This window comes from Moschus berezovskii, chromosome 4 (genome assembly GCF_049115385.1).
Source record: "Moschus berezovskii isolate FMDL1 chromosome 4, NW_MosBer_1.0, whole genome shotgun sequence".
Classification (NCBI taxonomy): Eukaryota; Metazoa; Chordata; class Mammalia; order Artiodactyla; family Moschidae; genus Moschus; species Moschus berezovskii.
In genome coordinates this window covers 2,585,794-2,607,882 of record NC_142463.1, presented here as the reverse complement: position 1 = coordinate 2,607,882, position 22,089 = coordinate 2,585,794, and the positions used below count along the sequence as shown (strand labels likewise).

General features: G+C 53.9%; 1 long non-coding RNA gene across 1 annotated transcript; it reads left to right on the top strand.

Annotated features, from left to right (window-relative positions):
• The first annotated feature begins 14,607 nt into the window (after nucleotides 1-14,607).
• Nucleotides 14,608-15,825, top strand: LOC148777960 (uncharacterized). The gene is made up of 3 exons (XR_016037113.1): nucleotides 14,608-14,718; nucleotides 15,387-15,444; nucleotides 15,770-15,825. It is a non-coding gene; the product is annotated as an uncharacterized LOC148777960 (long non-coding RNA).
• The last annotated feature ends 6,264 nt before the right edge of the window (nucleotides 15,826-22,089 follow it).

Below are 22,089 nucleotides of genomic sequence, written 5' to 3'. Positions count from 1 at the left end.
ACGGCCTCCCCGCTGCACCACACTCTACTACACTGTGCTAAATTGTACTCCTGAAGGGTAACGCAGCTCCGGATGTTCACAGAGTGGGAGGGAGTCCTGGGACATCGGCCGCCCTGACTCACACGCCGGCTTCCTAAAGCTGCTCTTTGGGGCAGGGTGCGGATGGTGGGCGGCAGAATGGGGGCAGGAGAAGACCCCAAATAAGTTGTGTTTAACAACAGAGTCTGGGATGTTCTGGTTAACTGCTGCTCTGTGAGCAGCTGCGGGGCAAGAGATCCCCCACCTTGTGGGGAGACAAGACCCTTGCACTGCCCCCCCGCCTGACTGCAGAGTTGTCCTCTGTAGACCTGCGGCTCTGAGTCAGGAGGGCGTTCTGTCTGGGGCCAGGGGTGGCCCTCGGGCACAGGGATCCTGGGAGGGGAGGTGGGTCATCAGCTTGTCCTGGCATGTCCTGGAACTTTATCGGTTTTAAAACTGGAAGTCTCGCATTTTGGGGACCCCCAGGCCCCGGTTGTGGGGTGAGTTGGTCACCCTGGAGCTGGTGAGGGGGTGACAGAGGACTGGCTCCCCCAGGGATGTGTGTGGGGAGGGGTCTGGGCTTCCAGAAAGGGAAGGACAGGCTGAAGGGTGGGTTACCGGGGCCTCTTGCTTGAACTTAACTCATTCGACTCCCAGTGAGTGAGGTTCAGAACTGCCCTGTTGAGCTTTGTGCAGACCCGACACTTTAAATGCAACTCATATGCAAAGTTACATTGTTAAGGTAACCCTTTCTCGAATTGCTAACCGTGCCCAGCTTTGTTCGGCCTGTCTGCGGGAGGGTGTGGGCTCTGGGGTGGGTGCAGGTGTTGGGCACATGCCCAGCTCCGGCCTCCTTCTCCGTGAGAACAGGGGGTGGGTTTGCCTCTCTGTACCTCGGTTTCCTCCTGTGCAGAGCGGGGCTGGGTTCTGCCCTCAAAGGAACGTCCACACCAGCCCTTTCTGACAGTCGCCGAGGCCCCCTCTCCAGCTCCCGTGGGGTCACTGGACCCACACATGCTGGCTCCGGTCTGCGGCCGGGCCTGGCACAGGGCAGCCTGGGAGCCAGTCTGGCCTCTGTCCCGCCTGCCTCTCTTCTCTGTCCAAGCTGCTCCTGCAACACCTTGTCCGGGAACTGGCGGAACTGGCCGCCTTCTTGCCACTTGTCCTGGCCGGCCTTGGGCCCTTGTCGGTCCCCTCACAGAGAGAGACCCTATCTGGGGCCCTCATTCTCCCAGGGGCGGGGGTCCTGCCCACCAGGACACCCTGGGCGCTGGTCCTGCTCCGGCCAGTCAGCAAGCCTTCCTCCCCTCTCCCATGACCTCTGGGGGAATCGTCCCATCTCCAGGTGAGCCGAGCAGGCTGTTCTCAGGAGCTATTAACCGCAGAGAGAAAAAAAAGCAATGTTGAGGCTGGCGGAAACAAGGTGAAATTAATTTAGGGTTTAGCTGTGCTTTTAGAGATTATCTCGAGTGTTTTTCTTGTCTGTTTTTCAAATTAAGTCTTGGAGGTATTAAAATAATCTCCAGTGTTATCCAGGGGTGAGGACCAGGCCTGCTTTCTCAGCCACGTGGTGGCCTCGCGGACACCCCGCAGTGCCCCACGAGAAGGGCTCTGAGGCTCGGTTCTGGCTGCGACGGGAGGACTCAGCACCCAGCCTCACCCCCGGGCGCCCTGCTGCTGGGAACTAACCAGCATCGCGGGCCCCACCGGTCACAGAGGGCCGCGTGGAGCACATGCCTGCTGGCGCTTAAATCCATTATGCTGAGTGCTTTGGGCTTTATGTGCTGTGGGACTCACAGTCCGGCAAAAAAAAGAAAAAAACCCTTTTAATAACTCATTATTAAAACCATTTGCCTTTCGTCTGTTTGCGAGTATGAGTCCTGAAATATCTCCTGGCTGATTGTGCAGGATCGTGATACTCAGCAGAGCTCGCCCCTCCCAGGCCTACCGCCTGTCATAAAGCTGCCCGGTGGCTCGCCCCACCTCCGCTGCTCAGGGCCCGGCTGTGGGGGGCGAGCCTGGAGGGTCTGGGGCCTTGGAGTGTGACAGGAAGAGGCAGGGAGGGTGCCTGGAAGGCCCGGGTGCTTCTCGTGAAGGTGGAGGGCCTGCAGAGTAGGGGGCGAGGGCCGAGTCGAGGGGGCCGCTGCACCCTGGCCCCTTCGTCCTGTCCTGTGACCGTGCAGGGTCCCCGAGTCCTCCTGGGGTCAGAGAGACGGCGCGTCTCTACGAGGCATCTCGATGGCCTCCGGGGTGGGCTTGTGCCCCTGAGACGATAGATGCCACCTTCCAAGACCTTTGCGCTCCTGAGGCCGCCCCGCATCCTGGCAGGGAAATAGGTATTGTCAGGCCTTGGGGACACGGTATGTGGGCCCAGGGCAGAGTGAAAGCGTGGGCCCTGTGTTCAGAATGTCTTTTGGCCCCTGACAGGGACAACAGGCCAGGGCCCAAGCACGGCCTGGTCCCTCTGATGTTGTTTTCAGTGTGTGTGTGTGTGTCTGCGTGCTCAGTCGTGTCCGATTCTGCGACCCCAGGGACTGTAGCCCGTTGGGCTCCTCTGTCCATGGAATTCTCGGGCAAGAACACAGGAGTGGGGTGCCAGGACCTCCTCCAGGGGATCTTCCCTACCCAGGGATCCAGCCTGGGTCTCCTGCCTTGCAGGCAGATCCTTTACCATCTGAGCCACCAGGGAAGTGTTGGTATCAGAGGGAGGCCTGGAGCCCAAGCATCTGACTGTGGAGTAGACCCTGGGGTCTCCGCCTGCCCCCTGCCATGAGGCGGTTGGGTGCTCTTGGGGAACTTGGGGGCCTGAGCACCTGTCACCCACAGGAGACACCAGCACCCTCCCCCCGCCCACCCTTCCCCTCCCACCCGCGGCGGGTCCTGGGAGGTGTCACCTGGTGGGCACAGAGGGCGCTGCTCTAATGCAGCATTCAGCCGCTGCTGATTGTCTGCCTTCTCTGCGCCAGACCCTGGGGGCGCTGGGGACGTGGCACTTCACAGGGAGTGGGGAGGATGGATGTGGTCCCTCCGCCAAGGAGCTCTGGTCTCTGAGGGGGACAGACTCACTGAAGGGCTTACGGAATCCTCTGCTCATGGTCATGACAGTCGCTGGGATGGGGACCAGGGACAGAGGACAAGAGATGGTGCTCCCTGGAGTCTGGCTGAGGGAGGCAGGGCATCCCAGGGGAGGGAAGCTGAGCCTGGGGCGCTTGAGGGACCCGGGGACCAAGAGCCCGCTGCAGGCCAGGAGGTGACGGAAGGCCAGAGCGCTGGGGGTGGGGGCTCGGGGCGTGAGGCACGAGGCTGTACTGGCCAGCCATGTGTATTCCAGTTTTCCTTATTCTTAATTGTTTTCGCATCTAGTCGGTGCAGTGATGTTTCTCTGCTGCTCTAAGCTGCATTTCCCTGACTTCTAAAGATTGCAGTTTTTCAGATGTGTGCTGGGCATTTATGTGTTCAGATTCACTTAGTTTGCCCATTTGAATCTCTTGCCCACTTTTCTGTTGGGTATTTGGGTCTTTCTTGTGAGTTCTCCTCACTGTATGTTTTGGGCATTTACCCTTTACAGGTCATCTCTGTTAAAATATGTATTTCCTACATTTCTTCTTTTCTAATTTTTGTGGTGTCTTTTGCCGTGTAAATTTTTAAAAAAGCAAAATTAAAGTGCACGTGGATACAGAAAAGTCTACACATTATAAGCGTTTAGGTTGGTGAATTTTGACAGAGTGGACAGGCCTCTGTAATTACACCAAATCAGGGTCAGAGTGACACAGAATATCACGCGTCCCGTCACCGCGTCCAGAGAGTGACCCCCAGAAGTAAGATCTGCCCCCATTTCTGGCCTCACAGCTCAGTTCTGCCTGATTTTGAGCTTTCAATACCTGTACCCGTACAGTCTGTGCTCTTTTCTGATTATGAAAATAACACAGTCATTTAAAAAATTCAGAAAATGTAGTGAACTATAAAGAAGAAAACGTTGGTTAATATGGTTTAACAGACTTCTAATATATATTTTTGGCCATTTCTATATTTTTCTTCTGTGAATTGCCTGTGAGGTCTCTGCCTCTTTTTTTTTCCTGTTGGAATTTTGCCTTTTGAAAAATAGCTGTGGTAAAGCACCCTTTTCAGAGTATGATATTAGCTCATTATCATCTTTGTCACCCATATTTTTTTCTTGATTTGTCATTTGCTTAAGTTTATCATTTGAGGTAAATGATAAAATTAGCTCTGTATAGTCAATGCTATGGTTTTTCCAATAGTCATGTATGGATGTGAGAGTTGGACTATAAAGAAAGCTGAGCACCGAAGAATTGATGCTTTTGAACTGTGGTGCCGGAGAAGACTCTTGAGAGTCCCTTGGACTGCAAGGAGTTCCAACCAGTCCATTGTAAAGGAAATCAGTCCTGAATATTCATTGGAAGGACTGATGCTGAAGCTGAAGCTCCTGATGTGAAGAACTGAGTCACTGGAAAAGACCCCGATGCTTGGAAAGATTGAGGGCAGGAGAAGGGGATGACGGAGGATAAGATGGTTGGATGGCATTACTGACTCAATGGACATGAGTTTAAGCAAGGTCCGGGAGCTGGTGGTGGACAGGGAGGCCTGGTGTGCTGCGGTCTATGGGTTGCAGAGTCGGACACAACTGAGCGACCGCAGAACAAAGATCCTTTTCCAGTTTAAGTAACTTTTCCCTTTGCTAATTGTTTTTATACTTGGTAAGATCTTATTTAACTTACCAGTGAAGTCAGTGAAATACTCAACTGTATTTTCTGTAAAAATTGTCACAGTTTCTTTTTGTGCTTAGCTTTCCCTTTTATTTGGAATTTATTTGGAGATACGGTTTGGAGTGAGGTTCAAACTTACTTAATCCCTGTGGAGTCAAGCTTTCAGACACCATTAGTCCCATCCTCTCTCTAGCCATCTCTAATGCTTCTTTGATGTCATATTAAGTTTTACTAGTAGTGTCTTTGAGGTGTATCTCATACCCACAGTCAGCCATTAATCTTTGCGCCGTTAAATCGTTTTTACTGGTGTAACTTTCTCATGTGTTTTAATATCCCAGACACAAGTGACCCTCACTGTCTCTCTTTTCCAAAAGTCTTAGTTATTTTTGTTGGTTTATTCTGTCAGATCATCTCTGGCATTATTTAGCTGAATTTTTGGAATGGCATGAAGCTCATGAAAATTTGGGAAGATCCAACTTGCTTGCAGTCTGGTTTGTCAGAAGCACAGTGTATCTCCCCATCGTTTCTTCTCCTCCTTCCCCTTTTCCTCAGATTTCCACAATTGTTTACTGCCGTGTCTTTTCCTCTGGAGACCTGTCGGCACTCTGGGGTCAAAGGCAAGATCATCTGAAATGTTTTTAACCGCAGGAATGAACAGAGCACAGGACGCATTGCTGGGCTCACGCAAACCTCCCCTGAGGACACATGTACGTGAGTGTTGGGAGCGGGTGCCCTGAGCTGTCCCTCTGTCCCTCTAGGGAGGCTGGGCATTTCTGTCTGGGGAGGGAGGGAGTCCTTTGCTCCCTTGGGTCTCAGGAGGCAGTGTCCTGAGCCTCCAGGTTCTGGGAGCTGTGTGGGGCCCACCCAAGGCTGGGAGGAGGCCCTGGGCGCAGCTCAGCCAGAAGAGCCCCACAATAATTTATTCTACGAGTTAGGTTGCTGCATAAGATTTCATTTTGCAAATGATTCTTCTGCTTATAAATGCTTGAAGACTCATGCCTTTGTGCCAACGTCTCAACCTGTGACCCCAGATCCAGGAAGAGAGCTATGTGCAACCTGGGAATTCTCCTGGCAACCCCAGCTTCCACCACACGGGTGGTCCCGGGATCCCCTTTCACATAAAGCCTGTTTGAGAGGGACATGGGAGTGACGTGGGTGGAAGTGACCGTGAGGTGTCTCTTGCTTCTGGAACAGTCCAGGTGAGCGGCCTCCCAGGGCGGCTGTGGTAGACAGGTGGTCCGGGCTCCGAGAGGTCCCTCCCCCGCCGGCGCGGAGGTTGTGGAAGCGTCTTCGCCTCTCCAGAAGCAGCAGATGAAAAGACCCCTTTCTTGAGGGCTGCAGAGAGCCTGGGTTTCCTGGGGAGAGGGGCAAGTTCACGACCATCACTTGATCCCTTTTCCTTCCGCCAAAGGAATTTCCATTCTTTGCTGTTGGGGACAGAGTTCATTTCCGGCAACACATTCCCTGAGATGAGAGATGGGCAGGTCTGGGGGCCTTGGGTGGGTCTCGCTTTTGCAGGGAAAGCGGCCCTTTTCTCTCTCCTTCAGCCGCACTGATAGCAGTTGGCTGCCCCCTCTTATGAATCCTCCAGAGAAATGGAAATAGCAGCCCGGAGTCTTAAAACCACGTCCTTTGATCTGAATGTTCCAGGAAATAAAACACCTTTGCAGCTATGGAGTCCAGACAGGGGCGCAGGTTCAGGGAGTCCCTGAGTGGTGCTCCCACCCTCACGTGTCAGGACGGCAGCCCCAGCCCCGGCCGACATGGTGAGTCTCCTGGTGTGGCCAGGCTCTCCTCCCAGTGAGGGATTCCACGGGCAACACGGACCTTCGGGGCCCATGTCTCCTTCCTGTCCTAATCACTTATCACCGGGACCATTGCCCCAGCCTCGGATGTCTGCCCTACTGCAGCCTCTTCCTACTCAAATCCAACCTCCCTCACACCAGACACGTTGTCTGAAATCAGTGTGAAGTGTAGACCCAGCCAGAATCAGCTGCCTAAAGACAGCCAAGTGGGGGCTGCTCACCCAGGGTTGGTTCTCTGGGTACTGGAAGCCTGGCTGATTCTGATCAGGGCTCATCTAGCATCCTATTCTGGCTGCGTGAAGACAGAATTCTGTACCAGGTGTCCCCTGGCCCCAGGCATCTCTACTGGTCAGGGAGGAGGTACCTAGCACTGAAGAATTGATGCTTTCAAACTGTGGTGTTGGAGAAGACTCTTGAGAGTCCCTTGGACTGCAAGGAGATCAAACCAGTCCATCCTAAAGGAGATCAGTCCTGAATGTTCATTGGAAGGACTGATGTTGAAGCTGAAACTCCAATACTTTGACCACATGATGCGAAGAACTGACTCATTGGAAAAGACCTTGATGCTGGGAAAGACTGAAGGTGGGAGGAGAAGGGGACGACAGAGGATGAGATGGTTGGATGGCATCACCGACTTGATGGACAATAGTTTGAGCAAACTCTGGGAGTTGGTGATGGACAGGTGAGCCTGGCGTGCTGCGGTTCATGGGGTCGCAGAGAGTCGGACACGACTGAGCAAGTGAACAACAACCCAACTGGTCTTTGTGGCCTGTGTTCCCCCAGCTTCACATTAGAAGTCCTAAGTGCCAGGACCTCAGAAGGGCTGTACTTGGAGACAGGCTCCTTACACAGGTTGTCAAAGTGAGGTCACCAGGGTGGGCGTCCTTGTAAGAAGAGGAGATAAGGATGCAGACACACACAGAGGGAGATCAGCCATCTCCACTCCAAGGAGGGAGTCCTCGGAAGAAACCAAGTCTTGATCTCAGACTCCGGCCTCCAGAAGAATGAGGAAAAAACACATTTCTGTTGTTTAAGCTGCCTGGCCTGTGGGTCTTTGTTACAATGGCCAGCTCTGAGTAACCCACTGGCCAACTGGCCCTTGAGAGGTTCTTTAACTTTCCAAATTTGATGAAAGCATTTGTTGAGGTTTCCAGCCCATTCTGGGGGTGGAGTGTGTACAGCAGTTTCCATGGATTCTAGCACAAACTCCAGTCCGTGGGCCTCCCCCTGGCTCGCGTGGAGCTGTCTGAGCACCTCTAACAAACCGGCTCTGCGGGGCACACCATGGTGTTTGATTAGCTAGTGTGGGGGGCAGCCTGGACTTCGGGCTTTCTCCAGCCCCTGGTGACCCTGATGAACATTGGGGGCCATCTCGGGATGGGGGTGGAGGCACATGATGCTTGCTCCGTGTCAGCTCCCAGGACTCCCCATCAAGAACCCGCGGTCCCCGCAGGGGTGACCAGGACCTGTCTGCTGGCTGGACACTGTTCTCCATGGGCAGCCTGTGTCCAAGGCGCTCTGCGGGGGAATGGAAAACGCTCCTTGGCAGGAAGACTCTTCCCCGCAGCGGGAACAACGTTCTTACAGGCCACACACGCAAAGTTTAAAAAGTAACCACTTTATTGGGTGTCTCCAGCTGGTGAAAAATTCATTGAGCTCCACACTTAGGGCAGGCGCCTTCTCCATCTGTATAGTGAACTTTAATGAAAGGTTTCCAAAGGTAATTATTATTTTTCTATAACCAAACTTATTTTTGGAATCAGGGCTCCAAGGAACCTGATCACTGAGGTGTAACCTAATGTCTTCCAGATTGATCCCGGGACTTAAACGGTCGGTTCAGGGGTCCCACTGAATCTCCCCAGGCCAGGCCGAGACCAGCCCCAGCTGAGGACCATGGTCACGGCCAGCGTGGACAGGGACTGCAGGACTGGGGGTCGCTGTGGGTATGGACACCTGTCAGAGGGTGTCCACAGCCCCCCATCACACTCTGCCACGGACTCCCCACCGTGGACAGCTCTGGGGGTGGGGCGGGCCATGGGGGGACAGGTGGGGACACGGACCAGCCCCTCTGTGCTGCCCGCCTGGTGGGAAGACTTTGAGAGTCAGAGCTGAGCTGGGGGTGGTGGGTGCTTTAAACACGATGGGAAGTTCGAGTTTTCATTTAGACCAGACCAGGGAGGGGTCTGGATCAGATCGGGCTGGGGAGGAGGTGTTGGGTCTATTGCCTGCTTCCAGCTGCTCCTTCAGGACCCAGTGGCCCCCGCAACGCCACGCCGATTCGGCCAGGCCCCTGCCCACGGGATCCAGGAATCAGAGACTCCAGCTGACTGCTCAGCCCATGACACCCAGAGAGGCCTCCGGGGGTCCCCGCAGGCCCTCCGCTCAGCACCCCTGCTCCCTGAGACCCTGCTGTCTGCACCGAACCCTGGAGGGGCCTCCCTGGGGATGCGCTTGGCACCCTGTGTGAGCGGACAGACCCTCCAGAGAACCGAGGCAGTGCCTGCACGGCAGCTTCACCGACCGGTGGGCTCCGTCCTGGGGTCCCTTTCTGCCCCACTGCTCCCGGGCGTCCAGGCCTGGGCTGTCCTGCTGACGGCCGGGCGGGGACCCCGCTGACGGTCCGGTGAGGACGCCAATGATGTCCAGGGAGAACCCCGCTGACGGCCCTGTAGGACACCACTGACGGCCGGACAGGGACCCTGCTGACCTCCTAGCAAGGGCCCCGCTGATGGCCGGGTAGGGACCCCCGGGTGGGGACCCCACTGATGGCTGTGCGGGGGCCTCTGCCCTGGAAGCTCTGACTTCTGGGCCAGCGCTGCCTGGGGTGGGGCTCGGGTCCCCCTTCCCCACCAGGCCAGTGGTCCGAAGCCTGGTGCGTCCAGCGCGGGGCACCTCCTCCTGCCCTGGCTCTGCTCCCCGGCTCTCTCTCTCCTGCTGGGGGGTCACACTCCCAGACAAGCCAGCCGGGCGAGCGTGTCCCATCCACCCGCGGTGGTACTCTCTGCAGGACTTGGATAAAGTCAGTCTGTGTGCGATCCCCGGAGCCGGGCAGCCGGTCAGGGCCTGGAGGCTCCCTGGGCTGGGCTCCCTTCCGCCCACAGGCGCCACGGGTCCCGGGGTCCTGGGGTGGCTGATGCTGCAGTTGCATCCGTTCTGTTCCAGCCTCCAAGGCCCCTGCTGGGAGCCCTGCCTTCCGCCCCATCTCTCTCACAGGTGGGGAGGGGCTGCCAGGGGGTAAAGAACCACCTCCCGCCCTGCCCGGGTGTGGGCAGGTAGGAAGTGCCCGGATTCCCCACATGAGCTGCACATTTGGGCCTCCGGATTCTCTGTACCTTTCATCTTGATGAAGTTACTGACTAAACCAGCCCACGCTTCAGAGCAGGGTGGAAAGGAAACAGACTTCAGAGTCAGAAGAGCTGAAATGTAATCGCTGCTTCTCCGCTCGCCTGCTGGTCACCTGGTACTGTTGCTCGGCCTCTCTGAGCCTCTCTGCACTTCTAGGAGATCGCAGCACGTGTTGCCAGGCGGAAATTCGATCGTGCCCGGAGCACTGACCCCAGGCCCTGGCCATTCTCTGGGGAGGCATCTGCTCAGGAGTCCTGCTCAGCCAGGGCCAGGGGGTGAAGTGTGCGGACTGGGATGCTCTTGGGGTCTTTCAGGAAGAGAACAGCATGGGGGTCTTTTGTCTTCAATGGGTAATTTCCTCTGAACAGAAATGGCGTGTGAAGCCAAACAGAGGGAGACCTCCATTTCCAGAAGCGTGTTATTGCACTCAAGCCCTGGGAGGGCTGCCCCGTGGAGGGCCCCCCATGGAGCACCCTCCGCAGGGCCGGCCTTGCCCGGCTTCCCCACCAACCTTGACCTCGCCCACAGGGGAGGAAGGCGGTACAGTTGTAAGTCTTTCTTTTTGGAAAAACAAGAGTTATGGGGAACGACATTAATTTAAAAGCTTTTAAAGAGCCAGTTCACCTGTGAAAGTGCTCCCTTGGTGAGTGCCTTCCTGTGTGGAAAACAGCCCGGTCTTTAAAAGGATTTTAATTAATGTTGCTGAGAAACGTACCAGTGGCACTTAAGGCTGAAAGCTCAAGAGCCAAGGTGCCAGCCAAGAGTTTTATGACAGGCGGCGAGTTCTTCAAGGCAGTTGAAATAATATTCCCATGCACTCAGCCTCAGCACTAACCTCCGGTCACGGCCAAAAATAAGTGCGGGGAACCCTCGGCGGCCTAACCCCCAGCCCTCCAGACGACACAGTCTCTGCCCGGATGGAGCAGAAGTGTTTTCAGGCAAGCGGCTCCTCCTCGCTCATCGGGACGTGCCTTGCTGGGGCGCCTGTTCCTGCCCGGGCCCACCTGGACTGGTTCAGATCCGACCTGGATCCGACCCGTCATCCAGCTGGTGCCAGGAACTGGACCTGGAGGAGGGGTCGGAGGGCAAGGGGCACAGGTCCTGGAGGCCTGTGTGGACTGTGGCTTGAGCTGCAGATGGTGGAGCTGAGGCTGGGGGCCCGGGGCATCAGGGAAGGCTCTGGGGGCCTTGGCCGAGCCCGACGGCTGGTGGTCGTGCAGTGACGTAAGATGCAGTTCTGGCCATTCATCCTGGGACATGTGGCAGAGGCGGTGGGACCGAGGGGGCCTGGGGGTGCTCCTCTCTGCCCCGAACCAGGGGTGGGAGAGACAGCCTTTAAGTTCTGGCTGCAGCGTCCTAGGAGGTTTAGCCTCTGAACCAGCCACAAAAGTCCCCCTGCTTTCTTCACGGTGGGTCCTCGGGCCTGGTCTGGGCTGGGTTTGCTGAAGGCACTCCTACTTATTCAGGTTTTACTGTTTCCTGGAGAACTTTCCCCAGATGAGGTTACCTTCCTTATAAATTCTTACCAGCGCTTCCTGCTTCCCGAGGAGCAGCAGAGCTCAGTGAACAAAAGCCCAGAGCCTGGCCGTGCCACTTACTAGCTGGGTGACCTTGAGCAGGTTACTTTGCTTCTCTGCGCCTCAGTTGCTCTATCTTTAGGACAGAGACAAGAATAGGAACCCCCTTTATGGGGTTGCCGTAAGAAAGGAGTTAATATGAGCACAGCCCTTGAAACAGTGCCCAGAGTGTTGTAAGTGGGCACTACGTGAAGGCTTGCTGCGGAAGTCCTGCTATGGGCACTCTTTTGGAGAAAAGGCAAGTGTGGCAGCTCCCGCAGCCCCAGGCCCCGTCCCAGGATGCAGTGAGAAAGGGGTGCGTCAGTCAGGGACAGGCTCGCTCAAGTGTGGTAACAAGCACACCTCACACCTCAGGGGCTGAGACCACAGACACCTGTTTGCCCGTCCCTCCACCGGCCACTTGCTGAGGGCCCTGGGCTGTCGAGGGGTCACTGTCTGGATGCTCGTGGGTTAGGGTCCCACAGGAGGGAGAGAAGTGTGACCAGAACCCACTCAGTGGCTCCCCGATGCTCCCCGTCTGCCCTGGGCGTCCCCAGAGGACAGATACGTGAGTGCTGGTCCCCGGGGGCTGAGCACAGCATGGAGCCCTGACCGCTGATGGGGGGAGTGCATGCTTCCTGGTCCCACCAAACTCTGGGCCTGAGAAAGGCCTTTTGGCCCCTGAAATACATACCCTACGTATTTTTGGAAGTATTCGACTTGTCTCTCTTGGAAATTTCCCTCCTCCTTCTCCCCAAGACCCCAGGTCTTGCACAGTCTGGGTGGTGGGGTCATTTCCGGTGGGTAATCAATCCCTGAACCTCTCGGTTCTCTCCTGCCATGTGGCATCCCTGTTTAGGGCTGGTTGTCCAGGGTCCAACAGGCCCGCTGGCCACCCCGAGGCCTGCCGCTCCCCGGCCCAGCTCACAGGGCAGGTGAGCTCCACCTTGCTGAGGTGGACAGCTTCCCACCCGCTCCGTGCCCCACTCACGTTCCAAACCCACGTCCTGTCACCTCCCCAGGGCCTGGCTCTCACGGGGTGATGGGCGGCGTGGCCTGGGCCCCAGACCCCCTCTTGGTCCCTGCTCTTACCTGAAGATGCACACGTGAAGTGCTCAAGCAACACTCCCTGCCCTCCTCCCCTAATTTTTATTTTGAAGAATTTTAAACCTGCAGAAAATGAGAAAACAGAGAAATAATGGAGAAACAGTGAGATTTGCCAGTTGCTGGCATCTGGGGCAGATTGTTCTTGTTTTTGGCTGTGCTGGGTCTTTGCTGCTGTGCACGGGTTTCCTCTGCCTGTGGCGCGCGAGGGCCACTCCTGAGTTGCGGGGTGTGGGCTTCTCAGTGTGGTGGCTTCTCTTGTTGCCGAGAACAGCTCTCGAGTGCGCGGGCCTCATAGTTGTGGCTCCCAGGCTCTAGAGCATCGGCTCAGGTGTTGCTCTGCCGCATGTAGGATCTTCCTAGACTAGGGATCGAACCCATGTCCCCTGCATTAGCAGGCAGATTCTTTACCACTGAGCCACCAAGGAAGTCCAGATTTTGCCTTTTAATCTCAAAGCATGGAAGTCCCGATTCTGCTTTTTATCCTGGGCAACGGAGACCCCTTCCCATTGTCTTCAGGGTCACTGGCCTGGGTGTCTGAGGGCAGACCTCAGGCCTGGCTCACCCTGGGGTGCCGGTGGCTTTTGAGCAGGTCTCTGCTGGCTCCAGAGAGAGGAGAGGGTACACAGAGGAATTCTCCATCTCAGCGTCACAATGCATTTTCCTTAATTCCTTCTCCGGCCTTCTCTCCTTTCCCTCTCAGGGACACCCTCTGCTGTCTTTGCTCCAGGCTGTGGCCACTCACTTCCTTAGTAACCCGCTGGATCACAGCCTCACCACCCTTTCCTCCTCCTTTCCAGATTCCTAAGAAGACTCGACTCATAGGAAGAGACCCTGACGCTGGGAAAGACTGAAGGCAGGAGAACGGGAGGACAGAGGACAAGATGGTTGGATGGCATCACCGACCCAACGGACGTGAATCTGAGCAAACTCTGGGAGATGACAAAGGACAGGAAAAGCCTGGCGTGCTGCATCCATGGGGTCGGTCGCAAAGACTCGGACATGACTTAGTGACTGCACAACAAGGTTCTCTCTCTGCTCTTCCAGCCCAGCTGACGTCCTCACCGTGTGCGAAAGTCCTCATTATCAGTGCGAAGCCCTCATCACCCACTTGGCGCGTTCACCTGCGTCTCCACCATCTTTGCCGGCTGCCCACCGGGTGGAGGGTGACGCCGCTCTGCTCCCCCAGCTCTGCTCGCAGACCCTCTCACACACTCAGGGCCTTCACGCCATCACCATCGAGGCTTCTGCTCTCTAGATCTGCCCTTAGAAACATGCCGGACACATTCCGAAACCTGACAAATGCATTCCCAGCCAAGTCCCCCTTCAGCCCCTGCGAGCAGAGATAGAAGGGGTCCCCAGGGGCGGGACTGAAAAAGAAGAGCGGGACAGGCAGGGACCCACCTGTAGACTTGTTTCTGACCTCCGTCATCGCTGGCTCAGCAGGATGTGCTGGGTCTACACGTCTGTCTCACTCCGTTTGCTTTCCTCTCTCAAAGCCTCCTTCTCTGCCTCTAAGATCAGTGTCAGCCCGTGTCCGCAGCGTTAGTGGGACAGATACACACTTTTATCGCTGACGTTTTATGGAAGGCAGTGTCTGTGTAAAGCCTTGGGAGTGCTTGTACCGTCTGACCCAGGGATCCCATTTCCTGTTACTTATTTTTAAAGAAGAACCAGAGACACACAGGTGTCTCATGCCAGTGGGGCCTTGGCAGCATTGCTTATAACAGACGTCTGGAAGCAGCCTCTTTGTCCTGGGAACCCTCCTCTGGACTTTCTCCTCCTCCATGTCCCTGGGCTTTCTTGGAAGGCACAACACCTGCTGAGACCTTCGGAGACTCCAGATTGCCTGGATTGGTTCATTCCTCACTTACGGCTCCATGAAGGCGTTATATTGAGCGCTGACTGTGGACCACATTCTGGAGCCTCACGGTTTATAGTGGGGAGATGTCTCATAAACAGATAAACAGACTGTAAAGTATGTAACTGTAACTTGTGATAAATGCCAGAAAAGGAAGAAGTGACGTGCACCCTAAGAAAACCTTGGGGATGTTACCTAGATTGTGTAGTCAGGGCAGGCCTCCTGGAGGAGGTGATATTCACGTGAACTCATACAAATGTTGCAGCCATAAGACCAAGAAAGCACTCCAGGCAGAGGGACGCCAGGTAAGAGAAGTTCCCAAGGGAGCAAAGACCTAGGTACGAGTGTGTGCTGGAGATGCCCAGGGTAGCTTGGAGGGCGTGCTGGGCTGGATCACGAGGACCTCAAGCCTAGAAAGGTGACTGTGGTTCATTAACTGGAGCATGGCAGATTGTGGAAAGCATTCAGTGCAGCCCAGCTTAAGCTCTAGGACTGTCGCTCTGCTAAGATTTTGCAAGCTGTACAGTGTGGCTTAAACAAAACCCCACTCTGTTAATGGGTGGATTACGGATGGATGGATGGAGAAGCAGTGGGATGGTGTAAGGAGTGGTGAGATCCAGATTGTGATTATCTGGGCACCTAGTGTGTTGGTGTTCTGTGGCCACTGTAACAAATTGCTACAAACCAATGGCCTGAAACAACAGAGACTTATTCTCTCCCAGTTCTGGAGGCCAGAAATCTGAAATCAAAGGGTGGGCAGTGCCATTCTCCCTCTGAAGGCTTGAGGGGCCGGTCTGCTTCCAGCCCCTCCCAGCTTCTGGTGGCTCCTAGCATTCTTTGGCTGGTGGCCACATTGCTCCACTTGCTGGCTCTGGGTCTACTTCTGTGAAGCATGCCGTTGGAATTTAGGGTCTGGTTAACTAGTGCAATTGTCTCACCTCTTGTGACACGCTTTCTTCCCTCCCCCTGTCAGGAGCACGAGGGAGATTTTCTCCAAGATTCACCGAGAGAAGCTGGATGAGCTCCTGGAGGTATAACTCACAAAACGTACTCCTGGATCCCCCTGGAGTTTTTCACTCTCAGACTTGTCCACTGCTGCTCTTGTTGTTCAGTCACTAAGTCATGTCTGACTCTGCAAGCCCATGGACTGCAGCACGCCAGGCTCCCCTGCCCTTCACTGTCTCTTAGAATTTGCTCAACTTCATGTCCATCGATTGGTGATGCCATCCAACCATCTCATCCTCAGTCGTCCCCTTATCCTTTTGCCTTCAATCTTTCCCAGCATCAGGAAAAGTATTGGAGCTTCAGCTTCATCATCAGTCCTTCCAATGAATATTCAGGGTTGATTTCCTTTAGAATTGACTGGTTGGATCTCCTTGCTGTCCAAGGGACTCTCAAGAGTCTTCTTCAGCACCACGGTTCAAAAGCATCAACTGAGTCTCCAGCAACTGGCCCTCTCGTGTTCAGGCTTTCCTGCCCACGCACTGGTTTCTGTGAGATTTCTGCTACTTCATCCGACTCTGGGAAGCTGTGAGTCTCAGGGTCTGCCTGGCAGTGTCTCCAGTTTTGGGAGCAGTGGTTTCCCCTGTGACCTCACTTCTCTGATGGATCCAAGAAGAGCTGTTAATGTTTCAGTTTGTTCAGGTTTCACTTCCGGTTAGGACAGAGATATGACTTCCAGGTTCCTGCATGCTGCAGTGGAAACTGGAACTCCAGCAATGCTTTCTGATTCAAACATTTTTTTCTTATGATAAGTATATGTCATTTCTGTAACAAAATTGCTATTTTAAATATTAAACTTAAAAGAGGGTTCACACTTTTGACTCAGGACTTACCCTTTGGGGGAAAGGGAGACAAGATTTATAAACAAATATGTCCATAATGATGGTCTAGAATCATCTGGAAATAGCATAATTGTCTAATGGCAGGAGAATGCTTGCATGAATTATGCTCTAGTGGAATGATGGCATGCAAATGTGAAAAGTAGTTTAGAAAGAGTTTTAAAGCAACATGAAAAGGCATGACCTGAGCTTGTAATGCAACCAGTGTTCTAAAAGTTTTATAGATTCCAAATTTTCCATAATATAAATACTTGTTAATTTATATTTAGAAAAAAATGTTATAAAATGTCTCTCCTTGGAAGGCCCTCTTAGGCTTTCTGCCCTCCCCCTGGTTCCCCAAGGGGCTGCCTTACTGTGGCCAGGCCTCCCTGCCTTGAGGTCTCAGCTGGCCTGACCCCCAGGAGGGGCCTTGTCACCCACTCGCTGCTGAGCCATGTGTAGCTACGGTAGACTCTTCGGCCCCATCCATTTCCTTGGAGGAAATTGGTTTCTGTGGTTGCTGAGTCTAACCGCCAGGCTCCACTGTTGAGTTCCGTAAATTTCCTTGTTTCCCGTCACCGTGCTATCAGCTCAGCTTCCATCTGGTCCGTAGCTTTAACATTCTTCCACCAAGAAACTGAAGACAGCCATGGATTGGTTTTTAGAAAGACTGAAAAGTCATGAGGCTCTCTGGGCCAAGACAAACTGACGGATGGAGGTCTCGGCCTCCAGTGGTTTGGCCGGCAGGGCCGGGCGGGAATGTTCGGGGCGGGGGTGCCAGCAGACGGTGGTGTGGTGGTCCCCAGGGCACGGGAGCAGGTCGTGCTGGTGCGCTTGGGGGAGGCACGGCCGGCCGGAGAGGCGCTGACCCCCGGCAGGCACGGTCGCCTCCCACATGTGGGTGCAAGGCGGTCCCCAGCAGCACTCCTGCTTTGATGACTCGGTTCCCAGCTGGAAGGGAGTCGACCCCTGAGGTTCTGTGCTCCCAGTCGCCAGCTCTCTGCCCACGTGCAGCAGCGACTGAACAAGCCTGTTCCCGGGCGGATCATGGAGCCATGAGCCGTCCATGTGCAAACTGTCAAACAGGGAACGGAGGCGCGCTGGCCTCTGGCTTGTGTCTCCAGCCTCTGAATCAGCGACTCACCTGCCAAGAACGTGCTCCGAACGGCTGTTCTGCGTGGCAAGGACTAGTGCTGCACACATTCGGGCCCAGACGACTGCCAGAGAGAGGAAAGCGTCTGGCGATCTGGGGAGGAAGCTTTCCAGGCTTAACTGAGGACCCACGTGCCTCCTCGAACTATAAAGATCACATGGTCCTGTTGAGTGGAAGCAGGCTGACACGGTGCCCTCACCTTGTGTTAGCACCGGCACCCCCAACTGGTTTAAAACCCAACATTCAGAAAACGAAGATCATGGCATCTGGTCCCATCACTTCATAGCACATAGATGGGGAAACAATGCAAACAGTGATAGACTTCATTTTCTTGGGCTCCAAAACCACTGCAGATGGTGACTGCAGCCATGAAGTGAAAAGACACTTGCTCCTTGGAAGAAAAGTCATGACCAACCTAGACAGCATAAGCAGAGACATTACTTTGCCAACAAAGTTCTGTCTAGTCAAAGCTTTGGTTTTCCCAGCAGTCATGTATGGATGTGAGTTGGACTATAAAGAAAGCTGAGCACTGAAGAATCGATACTTTTGAACTGTGGCGTTGGAAAGACTCTTGAGAGTCCCTTGGACTGCAAGGAGATCCAACCTAAAGGAAATCAGTCCTGAATATTCATTGGAATGTCTGATGTTGAAGCCGAAGCTCCAATACTCTGGCCATCTGATCCAAAAAACTGACTCATTGGAAAAGTCCCTGATGTTGGGAAAGATTGAAGGCAGGAGGAGAAGGGGATGACAGGATGAGATGGTTGGATGGCATCACCAACTCGATGGACATGAGTTTGAGCAAGCTCCAGGAGTTGGTGATGGACAGGGAGGACTTGTGTGCTGCAGTCCCTGGGGTCGCAAAGAGTCAGACATGACTGAGTGACTGAACGACAACCCCGGAGGTGTCCACCCAGGAGTAAGACGGATATTCGTGGCTCATTTGGGAGGGATCCCGGGGAGCAGTGGGGGAGGGAGGGAAGTTGAGGAGGGGTGGTTGGTGGGCAGGGTCCTGTGTGGACTGTGGGCCTCAGCCCCCAGGTCCTCTGAGGAGATGCTTGCTGTTCCCTGGAGAGAGTCAGAGGCTGGGGTGTCCCTACACGGACTCCCATCTGTCACCACCCGGCTGTAAGCCCTGGTGCTCCTGCTGTGCTCCCACAGCCGGAAAGTCTCCAGGCAGAGACGCAGAGAGACCTGACACAGTGGACCTGGTGGGGACTGTCCCCTGCGGGGTTGGTGGAGTGTGTGGGGGGCATAACTGACACTCCTCCTCCCCCGAGATAAGGCAGGCACCTGGATTCTAGATGATTCTTTGGCTTAAGCTGAGTCCACCACCTCAGTAATGGAGGGCCAGCCGTGTGTCGGGCAGTATCCTGGGACTTGGGAATGGCAGGGGGCAAAAGAGACCCCGCACTCTTGGCGCTCCCATGAACATAGCCATGCGGCATGGCGGTAGTGTGGGGGACCCAGAAAAGACGAAGTTAGGGAGGGGAGAGGCCAGGAGCGCCAGCAAGGGGAGAGTTACGGGTTAGGTGAGGGGACAGGGGCATGGCAAGCCACGCTCTAAGCCCACACTTGGTAGTGTGGTTTCACGACAGGCAGACCTGGGGGCCATATGGGCTGTGGCCACTGGCCATGTGGACCGCCATTGGAGCAGTGCATCCTGGGAAGCTCTGTGCCCCGGTCCCATCGCAGGACGGCGGGTCGTCAGCAGCTTCCTGCTCACCTGAAGCCAGAAGCTGGGGTCTCTCAGCCCAGATGGCTGGCCCTGGACTTGGCCCGTGGAGGAAACTGCAGCAGCTTCCCTGTCTCCGGGGGTCATGTGCCTGCCTCGCAGACTCATCCTTGTTTGCCACTTTCTGGGAGCCTTGTCACCTCTGGAGCCGGAGGGAAGCAGCAGGTCAGTGTGTGGGTGGGCAGGTGGCTCTGGTGGGTTCAGTAGAGTGGTCTTCCGTTGGATGGGAGTTCGCGAGTCTGTGCCTGTGGACCAGGTTCCTAGGGTCTCTATAACAAAGTATCACAGACTTAGTGCCTGAAAACCACAGAGATGGAGCCTCGCATGGATCTGGAGGCCAGAAGTCTGGCATCAAGTCTTCTACCGGGTCGAGATCTCTTTGAAGCTCCTTGGGGAGATGGCGTTCCCGGCCTCCCTCTTGCTTCTGGGTGTTTCTGGAAATCCCTGGCGTTTCTTGGCAGGTGGATGCAGTCATCCAGTCTCTGCCTCTGTCTTCACGTCAGCTTCTCTGCTCTGTGCCTTCTCCCCTTCTCTTCCCTCATGAGAACACCGGTCACTGGATTTAGGGCCTAAATGATCTCATGGATGATCTCATCTTGAAGTCCTTGACTTAATTGCATCTGCAAAGACCCTTTTGTCAAATAAAGTCACACTTACAGGCAATGGCCGGGCATATTTTTGGGGGGCCACCACTCAATCCACTGCGGGGCTGCCCAGGTGGACCTAGTGGCAAAGAATCCTGGCAATGCAGGAGAGGCAAGAGACTTGAGCTCAATCCTTCCAGGAAGATCCCCTGGAGGAGGAAATGGCCACCCACTCCAGTATTCCTGGGGAGAAACCCATAGACAGGACAGAGGAGCCTGGCAGGCTACAGTCCACGGGGTCACAAAGAGTCAGACATGAGTGAGCATCTGAGCATACACATATTCAATTCACTGTGGCTTGCTTTGGAGACTGAGAAATTAACAAGTTATTTTCTACTTTTAACCAATTAATATAAAAGTGGTCTCAAGGCAGCCCCAGGTGCGCACTCAGAGGCATGGAGAGGCTGCCCCAGTGGCTGGGGCTGCGTTTCTGCTCTGCTGACTCTCCTCCAGCCATCTCGACACATCTCCCCATCTTCACACTCAAAGCCAGAGTTTTAACTGCTGCTTCTCCCGATTGTCAAATGGATGGTAATATTGTGAAGTAAAGAAGCAGGATTCCAAGCCCCAGCCACAGCACGTGTGAACCTTGTGAACTTGGCCAAATGCATCGCGAAAACTTGCACCTTGTTTTTCCCATCTGTGAAATGGAGACATTTTCTGCCTTACCCTCTTCATGTACGGTCAAAGATGCAATAAAGCCACATGGTAAAGTGTTTTAGAAATGATAAGGCATTACAAAGCATTATCACATTAGAGACTAACTTAGGCGTTACAACTGTAAAGTCCTTTTTGTGGCCATACCTTGAGGCATGTGAGATCTTAGTCCCCTGACCAGGGCCTGAAACTGTGTCCCTGGGTTGCAAGTGTGTGTGAAATACTGGCCCACCGGGGACATCTCTGGGAGTCTCTACATCACCTGCTTCCTTGAGGATCAAGTAAGATGATTTGTGATAATAACGGACACGTTCCCGGTGCTCAAGCAGTATCAGTTACAGTAACAATGCTTCAGAAACCATGTCACCTCTCCAGGATAATGTTTGGCTTAAACTTCAGCTATTACACTGTTATGTGGAAAAAGCAGAAAATACAGATTGAGCAAAATTAAGAAAAAATTACGTCAATCCAAGGAATCTGTAATTAACATTTTATAGATCTTTTTAGATTTTCCCCTGTATATGAATATATAATTATTTTCTAAAACTGGATATATTTTCATAGCATTATTTTTAATGCTTATCCAGAATTCTAATTAACTCTTTATTATTGAACATTTAGATTTGATTTTTTTTCTTTTTTTTTTTTGCTATGATAGTATTGATAAGAACATGATTGTAGCTAAATCTTTGTAACTGAAGGTTAATCAGGTGAAAGAACAAACTAGCAGTGGAAATACGAAGTCAAATCACTTGCATGTATGTAAGACTGTGGTGGAACACTGTAACATTTATCATGTTTGCCATTCTTCTAGTTTTTGCTTGCGCCGTGCCTCATGCCGGATCCTTAGCTCCTGCACCAGGGATCACATCTGTGGCCCTGCAATGAAAGCATGGAGTCTTTGCCCCAGACCCAGGCAAGTCCCATGTTCACCATTCTTCTTTTAAACGTATTTTTAATTGGAATATAATTGCTTTACACTGTTGTACTGGTTTCTGCCATACATCAATGTGGATCAGCAAGAGGCATACACACATTCCCTCCCTCTTGAGCCCCCCTCCCACCCCCCCGACCCCACCCCTCTAGGTTGTCCCAGAGCATCTGATGTGAGCTCCCTGTGCTATGCCACCCGTGTTTGCCATTCTTAAAGGTGCAGTGCAGTGGAACGAAATACAATTCACAGTGTTCTCCAGCCCTGACTGCCCTCTCCAGAGCCCTCTTCATCCTGCAGAACTGAAACTCCCCATTAAACACTAGTGCCCCAGCCCCTCCCTCCCTCCCTGTCGCAGCCACCATCTAGGTTCTGTCTCTATGAGTCTGGCCACTCTGGGGACCTCACAGAAGCAGATCACACAGGATCTATCCTTTTGTGATGGTTTAAGTGCTGCACTCAATATGCCAGCAAATTTGGAAAACTCAGCAATGGCCACAGGACTGGAAAAGGTCAGTCTTCATTCCAATCCCAAAGAAAGGCAATGCCAAAGAATGCTCAAACTACCGCATAACTGCACTCATCTCACACGCTAATAAAGTCATGCTCAAAATTCTCCAAGCTAGGCTTCAGCAATATGTGAATCGTGAACTTCCAGATGTTCAGGCAGGTTTTAGAAAAGGCAGAGGCACCAGAGATCAAATTGCCAACATCCGCTGGATCATGGAGAAAGCAA